This window comes from Cervus canadensis, chromosome 6 (assembly GCF_019320065.1).
Source record: "Cervus canadensis isolate Bull #8, Minnesota chromosome 6, ASM1932006v1, whole genome shotgun sequence".
Lineage (NCBI taxonomy): Eukaryota > Metazoa > Chordata > Mammalia > Artiodactyla > Cervidae > Cervus > Cervus canadensis.
Window position 1 is genome coordinate 39,640,976 of NC_057391.1, and position 22,496 is coordinate 39,663,471.

Genomic DNA, 22,496 nt, shown 5'->3' on the forward strand with positions numbered 1-22,496 from the left:
ACCTTAACGTGTCTCCTCTTGGTCCCTGCTAGCTGCTCAGCCTCCAGCCATCACATTCAGATTCCAGGTAACAGGAAAAAGGCCCCTCAGAGACTCCACACATTACTTTTGCTTATTCCTTATTAGCAATAACTTAGTAATGTGGCCATATAATCTTTTCTTTGGGTAGCTATGTACTTAACAAAAACTAGGAATGTGTTATTAAGAAAAGAAGAAAGAATGTTGGAGAGCAAACAGTGGTTTCCCCCATCACATTGTATATGAAGGGAAGACAGTTATCATCTAAATTCCCAAACTCATGCTTGAGAAAAGGATGCTCCTAAAGCCCAAAATCTTTATGTCCCACAGAATCTCCCCTTCCAATGTCATGTTCCACTGCACTTAAATCATTCTTCAGGTCTCAGTTTTGACCTCATTTGCTCAAGGAACTCTCCCCAGACATCTCAGCCTGCATTAGCCTCCTTGTCTTATGCCTCTGTTGCATTTTGTGCCTCTCCTTCAAAGCCCTCTGCCTCCTAGTCATCATTGAATTTTAGCTGAAGTTACTTGTGTAAGGACCACCCTCCCTCTAAACTAGACTGTCATCTCCCTGAGGGCAGGGGCTCTGCCTTGCCCACCATCATCTTGGAAGTTGGTATAGGGGAAGAAGAACTTCCTTCCACCCTTTTAGGATCTGGAACTGGACCAAAGACTTCAACTGATATGAGACAGATTAACAAGAGAAAATCATACAATTTTATGTGTTATATTTACACCTACAGAAGAATTTTCAAAAGGAAAATGAAGACCTGAAGAAGCTGTTGGGTCCTGAAATTTATACACCGTTTAAACAAAAACACTACATTGTGGGGATGTGACAAGACAAAGAGGCTTAGGCTTGGGGCAGTGAACTGTGGGCCAGTGACTAGGAAATAGATGGAGGAATCCAATGGAAGATAAGTATCATTTTAGTGGGTTTGTTTGTGCAGGTCCTTTTGGGCCTCTTCTCCCAGTCTCTGGAGATAAGAATGTTCTCTCTTCCTAGTGCATAGAGGTCACCGTTCTTGAGGGAAAATTTTGTGACCCGCTTTTAGGTAGAAAGGGGGAGGTCAGAGAGCCCTTCCTGCATCTGCTGTTTCTCAAGTGACTTCAGCTCAAAATAATCAATACAGGTGGCATATTTTGGGGGTGGCATGTTCTGAACCCCTTCACAGACCCTCAGTAACTATTTGTTAACTGACTGCCGTCGAGTGATTAGAATACTAGAGAGGTCCCAGACTCAAGGCTGGTTCCAGTGAGACTCTTCTTTAACTGACTGCCCTGGTTGAGACCAGGGGAGACCAGCTCCTCCTGTGTTGTCTACCTGCCAAGATTTGGGTAGCCTGAGCGTGCACGTTGAGATCTGGGTGGGGTTGGGGTTGGGGTTGAGGCTGTCAGACCTGCCTCTCTGAGGAGAACTCCCACACCAAACTCCACTTTAGGAAGCCAGCTCTGGCCAGAAGCACACCCAGGAGGGCAGGGGAACAGAAACTGCTGCAGTGTGGGTGAGATTTAGATCTGAAAATGTAGCTGGCTGCCCAGTGTTTGGGGAGGAAAAGTAGGTCACCATCTTCCCCTCGGTCTGTTCTGACGTCATCCCCAGGCTCGAAAGGGGAAGGAAGGTTTGTGTGATCTCTGGCACCACAGGCTGTGGGCACATTTGCTCACACTCAGCTTTGTGAGAACTCCACCCCACCCCTGCCATTCTCAAGACTCCCTTAAAATCAAGGAACCATCAGCCTGGGCTGTTCAGCCTTGAGGTCTCAGATAGGGAGGCTTCCCGAGGTCGGCTTTTTGAGAAAGAGTCCATTTCTCCACCACCCAAGCCAAGAGGTAGGACCCAGCCAATGGCATGACTCCTGAACCCTCCATTTAAAACCTGTCCAATTAAGGAATGAGCAGTCTGTGCTCTGGCACAGGGGCACAGGGTTTTAAAGGAGAGAGCAAGGAAGACAGAGAGGTGGGAGCCCTGAGAGACCATGACGCTGACCACTGACTAGCAGCCTTGAGACCACGACTCCCTCCAAGGCTCCAGCCCAGGGGGAGGTGAGGCCAGGATGGAGCAATGCAGCGGTAGTTCAGTCGCTCAGTCGTGTCCGACTCCTTGCGACCCTATCGACTTTATCCAACAGGCTCCTCTGTCCATGGGATTTCCCAGACAAGAATACTGGGTTAGATTGCCATTCCCTTTTCCAAGGGATCTTCCCAACCCAGGGACTGAACCCCTGTTTCCTGCCTTGTCGGCAGATTCTTTACTCCTGAGCCACCAGGAAGAAATGCAGACTTCATCTCCAACTTGAATTCCCCACTGAATCCTGTCCTTCCACATTCACCACGAAGAAATTCAGTCACCACAGCCTGGGCGTCCTTCAACCACTTCTGACTAAGAGGCCAAAATTGATATTCACCCCTGGTGTGACGTGGGGATTTTCTTGGGCAGAGTTGAGAGGATTAGCTACTGTCTCCCTCTGATTTGCAAGGGCTTTTGATTAAATATTCAAGAATTTTGTGAGCCAGTTGTTAAACCATTAGTAACGCTGCCTTGGTGGGAGTATTGGCACTGTGGAAATTGGCAAATACTACAAATTAGAGTTTGCGTTTTTTTGTTTTTTTTCCCCAGAGAGCTGCTTTACCAGCTACAGACTCATACAAGAGGAACTCTGAGAGGGCTAGAGTTGGAAGGGAGGCCCATGGGGTGAGCAGTGCTAAAGGCAACTGGTGCTTTCCTGACGCCTTCATCATGTCATCCTTGGCTTTTAGACATTTCCTTGGGGGTCTGTGTTTTCTCTGTGGAAACATCTATGGATGCACTCCTGCTCCATCAGGGAACATGAAGAAATTTGCTTTCAGTTGCCCCTATGTGAAAGGACTCCAAGAACACAACTTCCAAAGGCAGCAGGTGCATTGTCTTGAAGAAAGAAAAGAGAAGAAAAAGCTGAGTGGCACCTTTAATAGCAACAAGTGAGTGCAGAAGTAGATCTGGGCAGCCTGATCCCCAAAACTTAGCTTCCTTCAAATCCCCTGATACAATCAGCAATCCAAACCTGCAGTTAAGGCCACAGGTGACGTTTCTTATGTAAGTAGATCCCTCTGCTTCAGATTTCATTTTCAGAGGTCACAAAAGTTTAAAAGGGGAACACTATTTTCATGAAAAGGACCATTAAAGAGACCAGGATTGGTATAAAGGAAGGTTCTTAAATTTCACCATGTTGGTCAACCTGGGGAAGAGTGTGCTTCTGGAAAAACAGATTTCTAGGACTTTCTCTGAGAAATTGAGACTCTGCAGATCTGCAGAGGTGGCCAAGCACCAGCCTTTTTTTTAAATTTCATTTATTTTTAACTGAAGGATAATTGTTTTTACAGCATTGTGTTGGTTTCTCCCAAACATCAACCTGCATCAGCCATAGGTTTACCTGTGTCCTGTCCCACTCAAGCACCAGCCTTTTTAACAGCCCCTACTTCTACTCCCACATCCGCTACTGGTGGCCTATGGACCACACTTTGAGAAACTGGTCCCAAGAGGATCCTCAGGAGGAATTCTATAGAGGGAGTAACCCTGAGTGGGACCTTCCTCTATACCTGGATCAGCCACTTGTGACCAGAATCCCCCAGGGCCATGCCCAGAGCAGGGGCAGCCTCCTCACCCAGGCTCCTCTCTTTGGCTCCTCTCCTTGGAATCGGGGGATGACAGTGAACTTGATTCTTGGCACAAGTGCAGAGAAGTCCTTCCCCCATGGACACAGAGAACCCTCCAGGAATTACTGAAAGTCATCAGATTGATTGTGCTTGCTGAAAGCACCTTAAGAGTTTAGATTTATAAGGCTTAGCAAAACTCCTCTCAGTAACTCAAATCCACATGCAGAGATGAGGTGGAAAGGGGCTGTGGCATTCCACAGATGGTTCACTCTGGAGAGAGACCACTGATCCACAATTGTCCCCCCTCTGCCTCCCCTGTACACCACCCCCAGGAAGACATCCCACTCCACATCTAGACAGCCCGGTCCTGCCATGATGCTGGAGGACATCGTGGTAATAGAGAGAAAGAAAAGATGCCAGGCTTCTCCTCTGCCCACGGCATACTTCCTGCCCCGAGGAGACTTCGACTGCAGCCCTGCCTTGGCTGTACTCTATATTTCTAAGCCACTTCCTGTTTCCATTTCTAGGTCATAAGCCAGGCTTACAGTTGGTGGGGCTCACTCACCCAGGAGGCCCAGCTCTTACTATTTCCCCTCAGAGACCATGGCTGCCTCTTGGGGAAGGGTTCAGAGTGTGCAGCTTAGAAGACACACAACTTGTCCTTGGCTTTTCAGAATGCCGAGGCCCAGAAACTTCGCCTGCCTGGGAGGTCTGACTTGCTTGCATTTCTCTGCTGTGCTGACGCCCAAGTGCACAGTTCCCTGGACGGACTGGGCGAGTATGCTTTGTGAAGACTCTGCAAAGACCTCATCAGAAACCTCGCTCCTCCAGACAACCATCAGGCACCAGCTAGCGGTCTCACAGGGAGATGTGAACAAGAAGCCATTCACAAGCATTCTCTCTGGAAACCAAATTTCAAAACAAGGAGGAAACCACAGCTTGGCTGTGTACTGGTGTTTGGCAACATGGGCTCACTTGAAGAGAGACGAGCACAGACTTTGCACAAGTCTATCGCCGTCCCTCTGTGATTTCTAAGCAGTTTACTCCCGACTTCCACCACTCACTGGGGAAAGATTATCCTGGTGGAATGCTGAGTGCTCAAGACAAGCCACTGGACGACTGGGTCAAGGTACATGCGCCAAGTCAGCATCAGGCTGTTGTGTTCGCCTCCCAATTCCGTTCTCTAATCTTTTTTTTTTCCCCTGTGAAAAGGTATCATAAGCTGGAACACACCTGAGATGGCACGGAAAATGCAGAGCTTCAATCTTCTCCCCGTGTCCCCAAGTGAGCCAGGCATGATGCCAAGGCTTGGGCGGGTCCCTGAATGGATCACCCATGTCGTCTTCACCTGCACACTACACCTTTTTCTACAGCAAGGAAGGGAAGAGGAAAGAACAAGCAAAAAAGGGGGAAAAAAAGACCCAGAACTGTAACTGAGCAGGACCCTGTGGGGCCTTCCCAGGACAGAACCGCCCCCCCCGCCCCCCGCCCCCCCACCATATCCTCTGCTGTAGCTCCTCTCTGAAGTACCTAGACGATACACATTTCCTGAGCTGTTTTATAGATGTTAAAACCCCCACCAAATGGAAGAAATTAACTACTTGATGACCATGAGCACAGAGCCCCCAGACCTACTGACGCCCAGGGATTGATAATGGGACCTCGCCCTGTTATCAAACCATCAACCAATCAGAGAACTGTGTACAAGCTGCTCCCAGGCTCTGACGCCTCTCCTTCTCCTGGTTTTTAAAGATGCTTTCCTGAAACCCACCAGGGAGTCTGGAGCACTAGCTGCCCTAGACATCTCGCTCGGTGCCCTGTGATGAACGCTGCACTCCCCTTCACCACAACCTGGTGTCAGCAGGCTGACTTGGGCGAGCAGACCTGAGTCTGGCTCAGCCACAAGCCTAGGGCACAGGGATGGAGGCTGCTCTCCTGAAGGCACTCAGGAGAGCAGAGTCCTGGCTCTCCTGAGGGCAGCGGCCTGATCGCAGCGAGCTTATCTCCAAAGAGGGAACCAGCTGCAGAGAAACAACAAAGCCACACACCAATCAACCGAAAGCTGAACAAAAAACATGCCTCTTAATTATTGAGGATATAAAGAAATAGGAAATCTCATATCCTGTGGTAGAAACATAAGCTGGAAGAGCTTGGTTGGTTGGCAAGTTTGAGGCAGAGACAATACTGTGTCCATTGGACTCTTGTGTTTTCCTCCTGGACACACACAAAGACTACATTTCCCAGCCTCCCTGGCATTTAGAAATGTTCATTTGACTGAATTTGGAACAAAGGGAAAGAGGCAAAGGAAGTGATGAGAGTCACTTCCAAGTCTAGACCTAAAACCACCTGTGCAATTCTCCATGTCTTTCTCTCTCTCCCTACCCCTTTGTCTATTGGTTGAAATCAGAGCATCCAGAGAAGAACTCCAAGGTCCTGGCAAATGGGGAGCCATCATATGACCAAATCTTGATTATAGATGACAGGGCAGAGCTCCTTCCATTTGCAACCACAAAACCTACTTTGAACTGCAATGTAAGAGAGAAATAAATCTCTACTGTGTTAAGCCACAGAGCTTGGCAGAGTGTTACAAGATTTAGCCTATTCTGACTGATGTAGTATCAAAAGCCTTACAAATACACATAAGCTTTGACCTAGCAATTACATTCTTTGGAGCATATCCTAAGGAAATAAGTAAGAGTAGTCACTACAGTATTGGTTATTATAACAAAAAAATTACAAACAACATTAATGATAAAGACCAAATCCTAGGACCTAGTAGAAGATTCATTAAAGAAATAATACAGCTCTGTATTATTGAAATGTATCATTGAAATGTATTTCTTGACTTGAAAAACTTCATGATATAGTGTTATGTGAAAAAGAACAAGTAACAGAACATAACCATTTGTATATAAATATACATATATGCATAGAAAAATGTCTGGAAATATACCAAAATATCAGTGATTATTTCTGGTATTAGGATTACAGGTGGCTTTTTTCTGCAGTTTTATGCCTTTTCTGCAATTAGCATAGATTTCTTGAGTTAAAATTTTTTTTAAGTAGCCAGCTGGAAATGGATGTGTCACGTTTGAACTTGAAGTTTTGGCCTTGCTCTCTCTATGTAAGTGTATTCCATGCAAAAGAAACCTGGGTCCTTTGGATGCTCTGCTGCTCAGGGGCTAACACCCCACCATCCCTACACATCTATTTTATCTTCACCACGAGCAGCAATGCCCAAGCCCTTCTCAGATCTTCTAGGCTCAGTTCCACTGACAGATTGCTCTGGCTTTAAGGAAGAAAGTGCCTTTTCATCACAAAGTTTTCCAGGATTTCCTCAGAGGGTTGATGGGCCTCTGAACTCTCTTCTTTCTGGGTCCCCATTTGGTTGATTTTGGAAAACTGTGGCCACAGATCCTCTCTCCCTCGAGACCAGCTGGGTGATGCAGATCCTGCCGACACTGCAGAGAGCGGGGCAGGAAGTTACACACTCAGCATAGGTCTTTATTCTGAAACCCAGCAACCTCGCCGCAAAATAAACTCAAGGGCCCTGCAGCCTCGGTGCCCTGACCCACCAGATCAGAGAGTCTCATGCAATCTCTGCTAATGAACTTTGAATACAAAGTAAGGCTGTAGGTTTTTGTTTTGACCTTCCACATGATCATGCCAGCATTAAGATGGAACTCCAATTTTTTTTCCCCTCCCAAATGACTCCTTGCTCTTTTCAACAGACCCGCGAACAGAGAATAAGCCACTGAGGTTTCCTGTTGTGGAAAGTTCTTTGTGTTCTGTGACGGGACCATGTAATAACTCAACTCCTATATAAGCCTTGTGTGTAGTAGGATAAAGCTATTTTAGTTGAACTTAATGTCTTTTTGGCAAATCATGTGTCCCCCAAATGAAGACACATAAGGAAGAAACAGCTTATTTTTGGCATGAGATCCCAACAGCCTGCATCAGGAAAAGTGACTTCCATTTTGAAGACTGAAGCCTGGAACTTGAGGAGCCGACAAGAACACTTCCATAGCTCTTTCCCATTCTTCCCTGCAGCTCAGATCCTTCCTGCCTTTCAAGGCCCAGCAGAAGAAAGTACCCACAGAGGCCTCCATGGACAGGTTAGCCCACATCAACATCTTTCCTGCCCCAAATCCCTTTCTACTGAAAAGGCTCGGTCATGCGATATACTACCTGAGTGCTGAGGAAGCTTTACGGACCAGCGTGGTCACATTCACATCAGTGCCCAGCTTAACCACTGCTCAGGGGTCCCACCCACACAGGTCTCAGCCCCTTGAAGACTCCTCTTTCCCCAGGTATTGAGAACCCAACAGAATATTAGTTAAGCACACAGGCCTTGGAGCTGGAGTGTTGTGTGGTCTTGAGCAGGTCACTAGGTTTCCCTGAGTCTCTCTTCTGCACCTGGTTCTAATCTTAATAGTTGTGAGGATTAAATAAGGAACTCAGGGAAGACACTTCACACTCAAAAAATGCAGTGTTCCATTTTTAAAAGTGGCCCCCAAGTCCTTTGACCCACCTCCACCCAGAGGTGGTGCTTTGGATCCCCTCTCTTGGAATCCAGTCTCTGAAACTGCCTGACCAACGAACAGAACATCAGTGGGGGATGCCCATGCCTTCAGAAGCCTGGTGAGCCCCACCTCGCTCTTGGATCCCAGAGGCCATATTGGTGAGGGAGCCTGTCCACACAGAGGGGTGTGTTCTGGCAGAAAGCCCCAGAGGCAGTGTTGGCCAACAGTCAGCATAAAAGCTGACTCCAGGTGCAGCCACCACCTGACTGTATCCTAGGAAATTGGAGATCAGAAGCCCTGAGCAAGAAACACCTCCCTGATTCCAGTGAACCCCCAGAACCACCATGTTAAGAATAAAATAACTGTCACTTTAAGTCCCTAAGTGTTCCAGTGATTCGTTGCTTTGCAGCCTTTTCTTGTTGCTGGTGGGAGGGCTCCCATGGGTCCAGGAGTGACCCTGCCCCTCAATCACCTGTCCTCCCTAATCCTGCTTCTTCTTCCTCCCCAGCTTCATACAGTCAGGCATACCCTTCCCCCCAACATGTCTGTAGGTCTCTGAACCCAGCTGTGGACCAAACCCAACTTTTCTTTGCAGAGGACACTTCTCAGCTCCTAAGCCATTCAGTGCATTCAAAGAACTGTCTGGGAAGAAGGATGCCGCCCAACTCTGAGACAGGACAGCCTCGGACACTCACATGCTGCCTTGTTCTCTTATTATACTTGCTGTGTGTTAGACATTGTTTTATCAAAATGAATGTAAGTTTCTTGAGGGCAGGAGCCCTGTTCAAGTTTTATTTTTTGAGCAATTTTTTTTTTCAATTTAAATTTTTGAGTGAATTGTAATTTTTTGAGAAAATGATGATCATAGCTAACTGAAATGAGATGAGCCTGAAAAACCCAAGTCCATGACAATTCTCAAAAGGGAGAAAGAGAAAGGTCCCACTGCCCAGTGGGAGTCTGTTTGTGCCCAGACTCTCAAGAAATGAAGCAGGTATATGGGGATAAGTCATTCATTTCTTAAAACAGGGTGAAAATGGCTCAGATACATGAAGATTTCAGGGGTCAGAGGGTTTCAGTTGTTTCAATGTTGTCTCCTTATTGGGTCATTCAAGTCATTTACTGTAGTCTTCCCGAGACGTAAAAAATATTTCGCTTGCTGAGTTGATCACTTCAAAAGTCTTGACATTTAGGACTGATACTGGATTTCAGGAATCGTCAGGCGAAGCATATTCAGTGGCCAGGATGGGGACTGGGGGAGTGATGGTGGTCCAGAGGAGTGTTACACACCTGCTTATCCACAAGCTCCATCTGGAAGCATGTTACACGATGTCTCCTGCTCTATGGAACCATCTCCCTGAATTTCCCTATCAGTTGTCAACAAAGAAGCTTAACCTACTATGTGACTTCGGCTTCTCTTGGTCAACCGTACGCCTCCCCTACTGGGACTAAGCGGATCGATCCCCACTCCGGGTTGGGTGGTGGTGTCCTCTGTGTGTCCTGGCAGCTTTCCCTGCTTTTTCATCACAACCCTTCCACTGCTATGCTGTGTATGTGTACACATCTCCACTTTCAACACACTATGAGCCTCTGGAGGACCTTGCCAGTCATTTGTTTTTCTCTTTCTGCTCCTTAGAAGTAGCAGGACCTCCTCAATAAGGCTTTAAATGAATGTGTGTGTGTGTGCACAGTTGCGTCTGACTCTTTGTGACCCATGGACCCCAAAGAATTTTGGATCCCATGGATTCCACCAGGCTCCTCTGTCCATGGACTTCTCCAGGCAAGAATACTGGAGTGGGTTGCCCTTCCCTGCTACAGGCGATCTTCCTGACCCAGAGATTGAACCCAGGTCTCCTGCATTGCAGGCATATTCTTTATCATCTGAGCCACCAGGGATTGAAATGAATAAGTAAGTGAATGAACGAATAAAATAAGTTTCCACTATTTCCTTATAGATTTCAACCAGCACAGGCCAAGGCCGGCTTTTTCCCAAATGTGCCCTGTGTTTCCTTGTCTCTGAGGGAACTGTGTCTTAACATTTGTGGAAGCCTTCCCAGTACACACAGTCGTGTGGCAGCAAGATTGGCAGCATAATTTGTAGGATCCAGGGGAAAATGAAAAAAAAAAAAAGTGCAGTCACAGACTCTGAAGGGGCCCTCCTTCAAAAATTGTGAAGAATTTCAGACTGGTGACAGCAGCTTTAAACCAAGCACGGGGTCCCTCTAAGCACTGGGCCCCGTGTGACTGCACAGGTAACGCATCCATGAACCCGGTGGTTAGCAGCTGTTGTTTGCATCAGCTGTGCATGCCACGCCCCTCCTTGCGGTAATGGCAGTTTTTGTTTCTCTGTGGCTTGTGTGGGACTGATGCCACCATTGCTGCTTCCAATGGGCCTGTGATCCTGGGCTGGCCAATGAGAGCACTGCGTCCTCCAGGTTACGATTAGTTCAGGGAAGGGCATGTGACCCAAGCCCAACCAATGAGAACTGTACCTCAGAATTTTGATGTAGGTGAAGAGGTATCTTTTTGCTGGTGCTAAGTCACCAGGAAGTTAACCTAGAGTCCCTGGGGATTGCTAATTGGAGGAAATCCTGCCTGAGATAAAGCTGACCCTGAAAAATCAGAGTCGAGAAGATAGGGCACTTAGGGGAGAGATTCTTGCCAGCATCATTTAAGCAACTGACTGAGCTGATCTTCTGGACTTCTCCTTTTCATTTGTATAAACCACTAACTTTCCTTCTTGGCCTAAATCCGCTTACCTTGGATTTCAGTCACTTGTAATCAAAACAGTCCTGTGGGTCAAAGCTTAATAAATACCTTTCAGTTTGAGTAATAGATCTGCAGGGCTTGAAGGAATCCATTGTTGAGCTCTATCACCCATTCTTTGCTTGGTTCCATTTGACTTGAGAATCAGGGCAAGAAATAGAATAGCCCAGGGAGACTGTGACCACATTATTAAAACGAGAATTTATAGGGACGTATCTCTTACTTGTGTTCATTGTTTTGTATGCAGAAGCAGACAGGGATGAGGAGCATGAGGTAGAGGGCCTTTTTGCTTTGGACATTTGAAAACAAAGTTTCTCAGTTAAGCATGTTTTACTTTTATACTATGAAAAAATAAGAATAAAGTTTTTTGTTTCAAAGGATTTGAAAAGATGCGACTCAACCCAGTTCACCTTTCCACAGACTGCCAGGGTAACGGTCCCGCATGGGTAACTCCGACCAGCCATGCCAACCCTTCGTGTAAAGCCAAGCTCTGCAGAGCGCGCAAGTTCCTCTGAGCCGCACTCAGGGCTCAGCCTGCCCGTGCCCCCCACGCCCCCTGCTCAGAGGGGCTGTGTCAAGGCCAGCAGTCCAGTTGGGTGTTTACTGACTTGGGCCTAACCACACCCAAACTATATTCCTTCACATTACTTTTGGAATCCTGAGCAAATCCTCAGACTGCTGACTTTACTGCCAGTAGCAAACATTATCTATCCTCTGGGTGTGCTGGCAGGAAAACCAAATTTTATACCTCCAGCCTGGCCAGAATCTTAAGGCCACTTACCTTCCCTGTGATCTTACCCCAGTCACCCTTCACTTCTTCCCAGAGTGAAACCTTCATCTGTGCTCTGCTCGACTCTCGGCCCGGCATGGCTTTCTGACACCCCCTCCAGCACCAGCCCGCCAGCTTGTCTCCCCTCACAGCCTTCCCTGACAACTCTCTTTGGGTTGCCCTCCTCTGTTTCATTGTGAGCTGACTCTCCATCCTACTCCTGTGGGCAGACTCTTTACTGATTCCTTTTTGCCTTGGTTGAAATTAGATCTTTCCAAGGACACTAGCCTCCCCTGTGGACCTCTCACAATTCTCAAGTGGAAGCTTCTAGGGCCTTTCCCCACAGCTAGTCCTGCCATCAACCTGGGAGAGTTTAATTTTTCTCATGGGTGTCCTAGCCTTACGTTGTCTACCTCCTCAACTTCAAGGACCTTTCCCTCTCTCCACTTCAACATACATATCCTGTATGTCCTCAAAACTCAGAACTGAAATGTTAAACTCCAATACCTCTAAACTTGGTTACCGGCACTCACAATGTCAACATCAACATTTTTGCTTTATTGAGATTTCTGGTCTATGGTCCACTCCATTTCCCCCAAATTTATGCATTCAACAAATACCTACTGAGTCTATGCATGTGCCAGAGACTGCTAGGCAATGCTGGTGAAGCTTCATTCTAGTGGGAAGAGGTTTCAGTTACCTACTGCTTTGCAATGAACCTGTAAACTGTAGTGACTTCAGACAAGGGCTGACTATGTCTCATCTTTCTCTGGTCGGGAACTGGTCACGGGCAGGTTAGGCAGCTCTTCTGCCTCCGTGGGTGTCAGCTGGGATCACTCATCTACATTCAGGTGTCACTACACATCTGTCACTTCCATGCTCCTCCACACAGAAGCCTGAGCCTCCTCACCGCATGGCAGTCTCCAGGTGGTCAGCCTCATCACATGGCAGCCAGCTCCCAAGCGTAAAAGTGGAAGCTGATAGACTTCTTAAAAGTTAGGCCCAGAACTGGGAGAGCATCATTTCTGCTGCATTCTGTCAGTCAAGGCAAATAATAAGAAATCAAAAGTCCAGATTCAATGAAAGGAGAATCACACCCCACCTCATGATGAGTGGAGTAGCCTGTATGCACAATGAGAGAAAGAATTGGTGGTGGCCATTTTTGAAGATCATCGACTGCAGGGGAGGGAGACAATAGATAGGTAGGCAGATAAACAGAAAAACGCCAGATGGTAGTAAAAGCTGCTCAGACAGCTGAAACAGGGTGATCTGATAGAGAACCATTGAGTAGCTCCTGTAGATTGAGGGGATTTTCAAGGAATTATCTGAGGAAGAGATATTTAAATTGCAACTGGAAAGGCAAGGGTTGCCAGCGTGTGAAGATCCAGGCAGGAGGGAGAGCTAGCACAAAAGCTCTAAATGGAAAGAGCCAGGCAAGTTTAAGGAATAGAAAGAAGGGCCAGGAGTTAGGGAATAGAGACAACGACAAAGTGTGTGACTGGAAACAAGGCTAGACAGGCCGGAGGGGCCAGCTCAAAGGCACTGGGGGAAGGAGCCTGGATTTTATTCCAGGAGCAGTCGATGGAAAGCCACTGAAGGGTTTTAAGCAGAGAAGGGACAGATACACTGTTAAAAGTTCATTTTGGCTTCCCCGTAGGTAACAGGTTGTGAAATATGAGTGTGGAAGCAGCAAGACTAGTCATTGTCTACTGTGGAACCCAGAATCAGGAGACGGTGGCTCATTTGGCTGCCAGATGAGGGGAGAAGCACGGATGTGTTTGAGGGTTGGGCCATCAGAAGGAGCTGAGACTTGAGCCTGCTCCATCTCGGTTCAAGTCCCTGTCATGCCTGGGTGATTACTGCAAAAGCATCCCGCCTGTTCCTCACCAGTGCACCCCACAGCTGGCTGTCACAGCTAGTGCCCCTCCTTAAACGGCATCTTAGTGTTTTAAAGATTATTTTCCAAGTTATATATCTTTGCATATAGGGCTTTGCTAGTAGCTCAGTTGATAAAGAATCTGCCTGCAATGCAGGAGACCCTGGTTCAATTCCTGGGTCGGCAAGATTCCCTGGAGAAAGGATAGGCTACCCACTCCAGTATTCTTGGGCTTCCCTAGTGGCTCAGACAGTAAAGAATCCATCTGCAATGTGGGAGACCTGGGTTCCATCCCTGGGTTGGGAAGATCCCCTGGAGAAGGTAACAAACAGCTACCCACTCCAGTATTCTTGCCTGGAGAATTACACGGACAGAGGAGCCTCGTGGGCTACAGTCCATGGGGTTGCAAAGAATGACTCACGACTGAGTGACTTTCACTTTCACATCTTTGCATATAAGCCAACCCCCAGCCCAGGATCTGTCCCTCTCCTCACTCAGGCTCATTTCCAGTCTATGTCCCGTATTTCCTTTTTGCTCCAGCTCCATCTGATCACCCACTGTACCCTGACAACATCCTAGGTTGTGATCCTGGGCCTTGCACATGCTGTTTTATCTTCCTAGAATGCATCTTCTCCCCCACCTCCATTCATCATCCACCCAACATCTACTTCACCTTCAAAATATAACAGGTGTTACCTTTTCCAATAAGCCTTCCCTAAAAACCCAAGTTTATTTAGATTTTTGTGCACTCAACACAGTGTACCATGGATGTCCATCTCCTTTGTTGTCTCTTCCAACCAAGTGTGGGTGCCTGAAGGACTAGAATGTAGCACAGCACTCCCCAAGTGAAGGGAGTGAGAAATTTAGGAGAGCAGATGCTACCCTATTTGGCATGATTTGCCCTTGGATTCAGAAAATGTGCATTATAAGGTCAAATCACAGAGAAAGATGGATGTGATAGATCCTTTTACTGCGTTCCTCCTTCTTCAGGCCAACTCTGGGAGGTTAGAGCTGGAATCTACAATGAGGGGAGAACTTAGTTTCCCCTGTGCTCAAGATTCTCTAGGAAGAGTCTGCCCTCTGTATACACAATGCATCAACATCATTGTTGACAATAGTATTGACTTCTGGCAAAATTAGTACTCAGACTGCCTTTCCCCTGGGAAAGTCTGAAAAGCCTGTTGCTGGCAATACGAAGTCCACCATGATGTTTAATGGTAAATACACTGCAAGCTGCTGACTTCCAAATCCATACCCAGACCTGGTCCTTGCACCGAACTTCAGGCTCTGAACTCCAAGTGCCTGATGTCCTTCTCTTCCTGGACGTCCCCCAAATTTGGCCAGTCTAAAATCAAATTCATCACCTCTCTTACACCTGTATGCCCAAGACTGGGGATCTACCAGTAATTCATGGATGAGTCACTGATAAATATTTGAGTTCGCTCTCCTCTTCCTTCTGAGTGCCAAGATTCTGGTCCAACAGCCTCAGCCTCTCTGGGCTGTACAACCACCAGCCTCCCTGCTTCCAGACTGTCCTCCTCTGGTTTCCAGGAGATCCACTGAAACTGCAATGGAAATGCAAATTCAATCTTGTTCCCGCCTCTCGCCCATCCCATCTGAAAGTCTAAAACCCTTTAATTCTTTAATTGCCCAACATAGATTAGCAAACTTCGATTTGCCTATGAATCACCTTGAGAGCTTCTTTAAAATGCAGATCTGAGCTCCTCTAAAGGCTGGTCAATCCAGAATCTGCTAGGTGAAGCCTAAGGATGAACATTCTTAACATTCTCAGTGTCCAGGGATTCTGATGGGAGGGTATCCACCCTGAGACTGTGCGATCCAGGGAAGGAACCCAAGCTCCTCATTCACTTTACCAGGCCCTTCATGCGCCACCCCCCACCCCCCACTTCTTAGGTGAGGTCACAGCCACCTCCTTGCCTCACCCACTCTCTCCCCACACACCCTGCTCTTCCCGGTTCTTCTCTTTGACCTTTGCTGTATCTTGCCTGGCTCCAGGAACGTCCTCTCTGAATGACTTCTTTCTTCAATGAGATAATAAAACTGAGTCCCCTTAAAATCAAGTTTCCCTGCTAAATTTACAATTAACCTCTCTACTCAAAAAAAGTTTTTTTTTCCTACTCAAAACTTTATTCCCTTTCTTGTTCTGAACCTGTTCCCCTCAGGATTGAGGAGCATCAAAGAAAAGGGGGGATCAAAATGGAGCAGGATGCTATGGGGCCCTCCTGGATAAAAAACCTCTCCATGTTCCCCATTTTTTATTTACAGAAAAAGACTTTATAATTTCGTAGGCTTTCCTGGAGTTTCAAAGAGCAGACATAAGCAGTTACTAATTAGGGAAGGGGGGAATGCAGAAACAAAGGAAAAGCAGTCAAGCAAGAAAAGCAATGGTATTTTAAACACCAGTTCAGTGATAAAACAGAATCCTAGTTCCTCCTCAAGGGGTAAACAGAACAACCTGGCACATATCTTTGACTTGTTTTGCAGAAACTAAGACCCCCATCCCAGTGGAGGGTGGTGACTACATGCTGGCCAAAAGCACGTAGACTCCAGACTCGTTGGAAATGGAAGGTCGATGATTAAAATTTCCAACCCATCACTGCGCTGCCTCACCACCAGCCAATCAGAAGAAAGTCATGCAGTCTGCAACACCTGGGAGCCAGAGGTCTGTTCTCACAAGCGACTCTACCACTAATTTCTGTCACCTTGGGCAGCCCCGTGTACCTCTCTGAACCTGAGGTTTTTGGTGTGTAAAAAATGAATAAGAATACTTGTCTGGTCTACCACACTCCTTCCTCTAAATACTCAGAGGTGTTTCTACAGAGTTATGACTGTGTCTGGGTGAGGTGTGCATGTGTACGCGTGCACACACACAGCACGCACACACACACACTCATAGTCACTCCCTCTCCATGATGTTCATTGACCCAAATGCAACTGAGCAAAGCCCCAGTCTTCCCACGACCCTCCATGCCACCATGACGGCACCCGTGAATGTCCAGGCTGATGAGCTCAAGAGCATCAACAATGCTGAAAAGAAAGGCAAACACCAGGTTCATTTAAGGCCAGGCTCTGCAGTCATTGCCTGGTTTCTGCAATGATGAAGCATGGTTACACTGGAAATTTTGAAATCATTGTTGGTTACAGAGCTGGGAACATTTTTATGAACCTCACTGGCACATTAAACAAGTGTAGGTAGAGCCCCAGATTTGATATGCAACTCAAAGATAGAGAACAATGGCAGGGAAAATGAGCGGGACCCTTCCGGATACATAAGCCCTTGTGTCCCCTGTTTCTTGTTTGTAGGAAACAGGTTTTGGCCTCCTAGACCTCCTCCTTCCAAAGGGAAGATCCAAACAATTGCTAATCAGGGAAAGGAGAGAAGGCAGAAACAAAGAAAGAGCAGTCGAAAAAAAAAAGAAAAAAATGCAGTAAAATAGAGTAGAGTTCTAGTTCCTCCTCTAGGAATGTATGCAAAACCAAGAACATATCTCTGAGTTCTTCTACAGGAACTAAGGCCCCCCTCCCAGGTGGAGGATGGTAACTTTAGGCTGAAGCACAAGAGTCCTGGAACATCACCCTGTTACCTCACCACCAACCAGTCAGAGGACGGTCTCACACCCTGCATCCCTCCCCCCAAACTTTATCTATAAAAACGTCTCCCTGAAACCGTCAGGGAGGTCAGCATCGTTGAGCACAAGCCACCTGTTCTCCTTGCTTTGCCCTGCAGTAAACCTTTCTCTGCTCCAAACTCCGACTGTTTGTTTGGCCTCACTCTGTGTCAGTCACATGCATGTGCGTTTGGTAACAGCAGGACCATCTGCCCCAGCCTTTTGGGTTCACTGTAGTAGTGATGACCTCAGCTGGCATCACAGATAAAAACACACAGGCGGGAAAACCCTGGGAATCTTCTTCTAGAGATGTAACACACACATACAAATCAAATGTCACAACGGGCCAGAGGGATGGAGAGAGAGAGAGGAGAGCAAAGCCTGGGTCAGTTATCTGACTCCTGCAGCTTTGAGTCTCAGCTGGAGCCCTGGACAAGACGGAGCTCAATCACTTGGCATCCTCATGAGTATCTAGACTGGAGATTGACCTTCTAGGACAGGTCAGGCAATTGGTACAAGTAGAAGTTCTCACTGAGGAGTGTCCCGGAGCCATTAGCATGCACTAAGGAAGGATGCTGCCTCCAGGGAGCCTCCCAGCAGAACCTGGGCTTGCTTTAGTGCAAGAATGAGGGACTGCAGGCCCTAGAGCCAGGGTGCTCACCTTGGACATCTACGGTACCTACTTAATCTTTTGCCCGCTTGCATGTAGGGCTAGAGGGTGCTATAAGCTGGTAGGGGCCAGAGAACATAGGCTTTACTTTCGGAATAGTTAGAACTCTTAGGCAGAAATGAGATTTGAAACTGGACTACTCCTCCCCTGCCCCCATTTTATTAACAGCGATGATTTATGACACCCCTACTCTGTCTGACAGCATCTTAGATACTAGACTTGTGTAGTCTTCTCACAGGGTTGAAAATAAGGCCAAGAGCTCATGCAATTCTCAGAACCCAAAGCAGAACTGAAGTTACTGACTCCCCCAGTGCCCCGCCCCTCACCCCGGGGCCTTACCCACAGCATTCTCAGTAAACACCAGTTGGAGGGACCATCTGTGGTCAAAAGCATTTGAGAATGTCCCCTTTGCTGTGTCCCCTTTGGTTTCAGGATGCTGTGAGCTGAAAGACACAGTACACTCATGAACACGGAAGGAAAAAACCCAAAGCAACAGCTGAATAACACCAGGGATGGAGAACCGTGTCTCTGGGTGGTCCAGGCCTTCCCCTCAAGATCCCGATCTGATTGCAGCAGTTCCAAGCTCACGTCTTCCTGTGCTAGTGTCAAGAGACAGAAGAGACAAGTACAGTCTTGTGTTTTGCTTTGAGAGGGAGGAACAACTTCCTGGGAGTCCAAAAGCCCGATTTGCCTGTGGGCAGGGCTGTACTTCAAGCTCCTGCTTAAAAAGGCAAACACCGCCCCTCCAGGGATGGTTCAAACCAACCGGCCTTCAGGACTGGGAGGAGCCCACAAAGTAAACAGGTATTTAACCAAAACACTCCAGGTTATCCGAGCAGTAAAGTGGGGGCCAGGATGAGTATTAAGTGGGAAATCAATAGCATCTTCCAAACCTTTCTTGGTGAGCCACATTGCGCATATATTTAAGGTTCTCAAACACATTTCTTTCTTAGATCAAGAAACTCGCTTTCTTTGAACCCAATGCTTTCCCAAACTTGTTTTTCCTGAGAATTCTTATTCATTTCCTACAGGCCCGCTGAGAAAAAATTTGGACCCCACCTTGCTGTTTGTCCTCAGTTAAACAACTGTCCTGAGTGCTCTGAGAACAGCCCTGGGGCCAGACAGCACTTCATGCAAGGAGTAAAGCTCAGTAATTCGAAGGGGAGAGATTCCTTTGGCCTAATTAACAGGAAACAAAGGCATGCATTTTTTATCTTTGGTGGGCTCCTTTTCTTTTTGGCTACTCCAAATTAATAGGTTTAAAACATTACTTTTAGTTGAATTTCTTTCCACTAAACTTGCCACCAGAAAGGGAGAAAATGATGGCTTTTAATAATGGCTATAAAGGGACAGATGGTTAGGTCAAGCGAGGACCGCGGCTGCACCGGCAAAGCCTGCAAGGACTCATTCCTTAGTCCTTCTTATGGCTGGCAGCTCTCACTAGGTGCTCCCCTCCTCCCTAACCCTCCTGTCTTCCCATCCCCGCTTCTCCTTGGTGCCTCTTCCCCTGTCAGAAATTTCTCATGAGTTTTCAAAAAGGAGACCTTGAGGTTTCTTTGTCACTGATATTTGAGTGAACGTAGAAACCCCACCACAGACCTCTGCTTGGGAGAACAGCCGGACCCAGCCTCCTCGCGGTTGTTCAGAACCACAGAGAAGGGGCAGGGACCGGGAAGGCCACTCTTCACAATGGGGATAACCATAACCGAGGCTCAGGCTGATGTCACAGACAGAACCATTGTTCTCTTTCCCACTCATCCTGTGGGCCCGACTTGTTCCCATTATTGGACATGGGTTTTAAGATGCAGAGCCATCATGCTGGGTGTGCGAGGGAAGGACAGGTATCCTCAGCCGCCTCTGCTGGCTTGCTCAGGCAAGGCGTCCCACCCGCTGACAAGTCGAGGCCTCCGGGCTAGTGTCTCCAGGGAAAGATTGGGCAGGAGGGGTCCATCTTGCTAGGAGGACCGAGAGGAGCTCAGCTCATTCTACCTGGTTCAGCCAGATAACGAGAACAAGGCAACCAACAAGTAATGTCCACAAAACTGAGATTCTGGGGACGCAGGATTGGGGCAGGTCTAGGGTAGCCCCTGCACAGGCTTTTGCGATCTTCCTTCTCTGTGGCTTCAGTGGCTGCCTGGTCAAACCTTCCCACTCTGGACTCTTGCTTCCTTGATCACTTTGTCTCCTGTTTCTTTGACTCTGTCTTAAACGTGTCTCGCATCTGTCCACTTCTCTCTGTTTCTACGGCCTCTGCCAGTGTTCAGTCCCCATCGTCTCCTGCCTGGACAAGGTCAGCCACGCTGCCACCCTTCACTGCACAACCAGACTGACCTTAAAATGTCACTCATCTGCTCGGAACCCTTGGGTGGGCTCTCACTGGTCAAAGGCCAGATTTCGCAATCTTCACAGTGACTAACAGGCCCTGACGTTCTGTGGCCCCTGCCCCTCGTCTGCTGGCCCCTGTTCCCTGAGGTCGGTCCTGCCGGCTGCCGCTCAGTTTTGAGCGGGGCTGGCTTCATGGGTCGGTGACCAGTGCAGCCCTGCAGGGTCCTGCCCTCTGAAAGGGGGCCTCTGCCTGGGGTCTAATGCTCTGTGATTACCATCTTGCAGTTCTTAGTAATTATCTTTTTTGCAGGGGCCATGTTTTATAGTTTGTGGGATCTCAGTCCCTGATTAGGAATTGAACCTGGGCTACGATAGTGAAAGCCTGGAACCCTAACCACTAGGCGACAAGGGAACTCCCAGTAATTATCTTAGAATTTGTTTTACAAGTGAAGTTAGATGGGACAACGGAGCACACCATCTGCACTGGGCTTAGAGCCTCAGTTCTCCTCTGGTCCTGCCGCCTCCCCGCTCCCTGGACCCCCGTCCCACCTGCCCTCCCCTTCCTGCCTATGGCCACAGCCTCCCTCTGCCAGGAGCTGTGATCAGGCACACTGGCAAGCCCACATTCTGCTGGTGCCCTTCACCCTGGGCAGAGCTGTAGGGGGGTTTGGAGACAGACACCTGATGTGACGTCATTTCCGCCCAGGCTGGCAGCCCCACAGCTCTTGAAATCACTGGATCCAGGTGTCCATCGTGTCCTGGGACAGAGGTTGCAGTTCTTTGGGGAGCCCCCCCGTCTGTTGTGGGTGGGGGAGGGGAGACTGCCCTACCCCTGGCTGGGGGCCTGCATTTTTGTCTGTACTGGGTTTAGCAGATTACACAGTCAACTCGGCCTCTGAGATTCTCTGGGCCACTGCCCAGACCGCGCTTTCAATGGGTGGTTCTTTCTCATCCTTCAGGTCTCAGCTCACAGCTCACCTCCTCAGGTCATCCTGCCCTGCTCCTCCTGTCCCGAGGAGATCACACCTGTTGTCCTCTGCTGTCTTCACATCACACTTGAAGAAACTGCTTGAGACACAGAGCTTACACATTTCTTCGTGTAATCCATGCATGCCTTTAAATCATTCATTCACACAGAGGGGACTCCAGGGAGGCAAGGTGAGTGGGAAAATGTTCATGGCTCTGAGCTGACTGATGGGCCTGATTTCCCTCCCCAGCCGCTTACTTGCCATTGCCTCTTCTGCATTCTCTGACTCCTCGCATGGACATAAGGAAGGTTCTGGCAATCACTTATCTCAAGGGAAAAAAAGAGTGATTCCCTTTCTCTGTTTCTGTTCAGTCACCCTCTCTTCACCTGGGAAGAAAGCTGGAAGGACTTGAGAAAATGTACTAAGAAGTCCTTTGTTTTAAAAAGAGCAGAACATTGCTGCTCAATATTTCCCCCAATTTTCACTTATTAAAAATCTGACCCCAGCTCCTCTTGAGTTCAATATGGACAATGGAAAGGCTTGGAGTCATCCTAGAATCCAGCATGCATCAAGCAGGAGGTCCTTTTGGAGCACGTCAGGGTGTAGCCTGGGCACTGATTAACCAGGAAGTCACTGGCCCTAGTGCATAAGCAGGACGTGGAAGCCCCCTACTGCATGAGTTGATGCCTGCTTATTTGGTGTTATGAACCAAATGTCTGTGTTTTCCCAAAATTTATGTGTTGAGGCCCTAACTTCATATGTGATGGTATTTGGAGATAGGACCTTTGGGAGGTAATTAGGGCTAGATGAGGACACGAGGGGGCTTCCCAGGTGGCACTAGTGGTAAAGAACACGCCTACCACTGCAAGAGACAGAAGATGCCAGTTCAACCCCTAGGTTCAATTCCTGGGTCAGGAAGATCCCTTGGGGGAGGGCATGGCAACCCACTCCAGTATTCTGGCCTGGAGAATCCCCATGGACAGAGGAACCTGGTGGGCTACAGTCCATGGGGTCACAAAGGGTTGGACATGACTGAAGTGACTTAGTGGGCACGTGCTAGGACATGAAGGTGAAGGTGGGGCCTTGGTCTGAGGAAATTAGTGCTGTTATAAGAAAAGACACTGGAGGAAATTCCCTGGTGGTCCAGTGGTTAGGACTCGGTGCTTCCACTGCCACAGCCCTGGTTCAGCCCCTGGCTGGGGTTGAGGGTGGGGGAAGACCCTGGAGGATTCCCTCCCTCTTCCTCCTTCTCTCCCTCAGTTCCTCCCTCTGTTGTGTGTGTGTGTGTGTGTGTGTACAAGAAGGTGGCTTTCTGCAAG

The 22,496-nt window shown here is 48.0% G+C and overlaps 1 long non-coding RNA gene across 1 annotated transcript in view; it reads left to right on the plus strand.

Annotated features, from left to right (window-relative positions):
• LOC122443463 overlaps positions 1-21,413 on the plus strand; it is a 33,232-nt gene extending 11,819 nt beyond the window's left edge. Inside the window, exons 2-4 of the long non-coding RNA XR_006270019.1 lie at positions 16,091-16,268; positions 18,317-18,688; positions 21,169-21,413. This is a non-coding gene — a long non-coding RNA (uncharacterized LOC122443463). The remainder of the gene's footprint in view (positions 1-16,090; positions 16,269-18,316; positions 18,689-21,168) is intronic.
• The last annotated feature ends 1,083 nt before the right edge of the window (positions 21,414-22,496 follow it).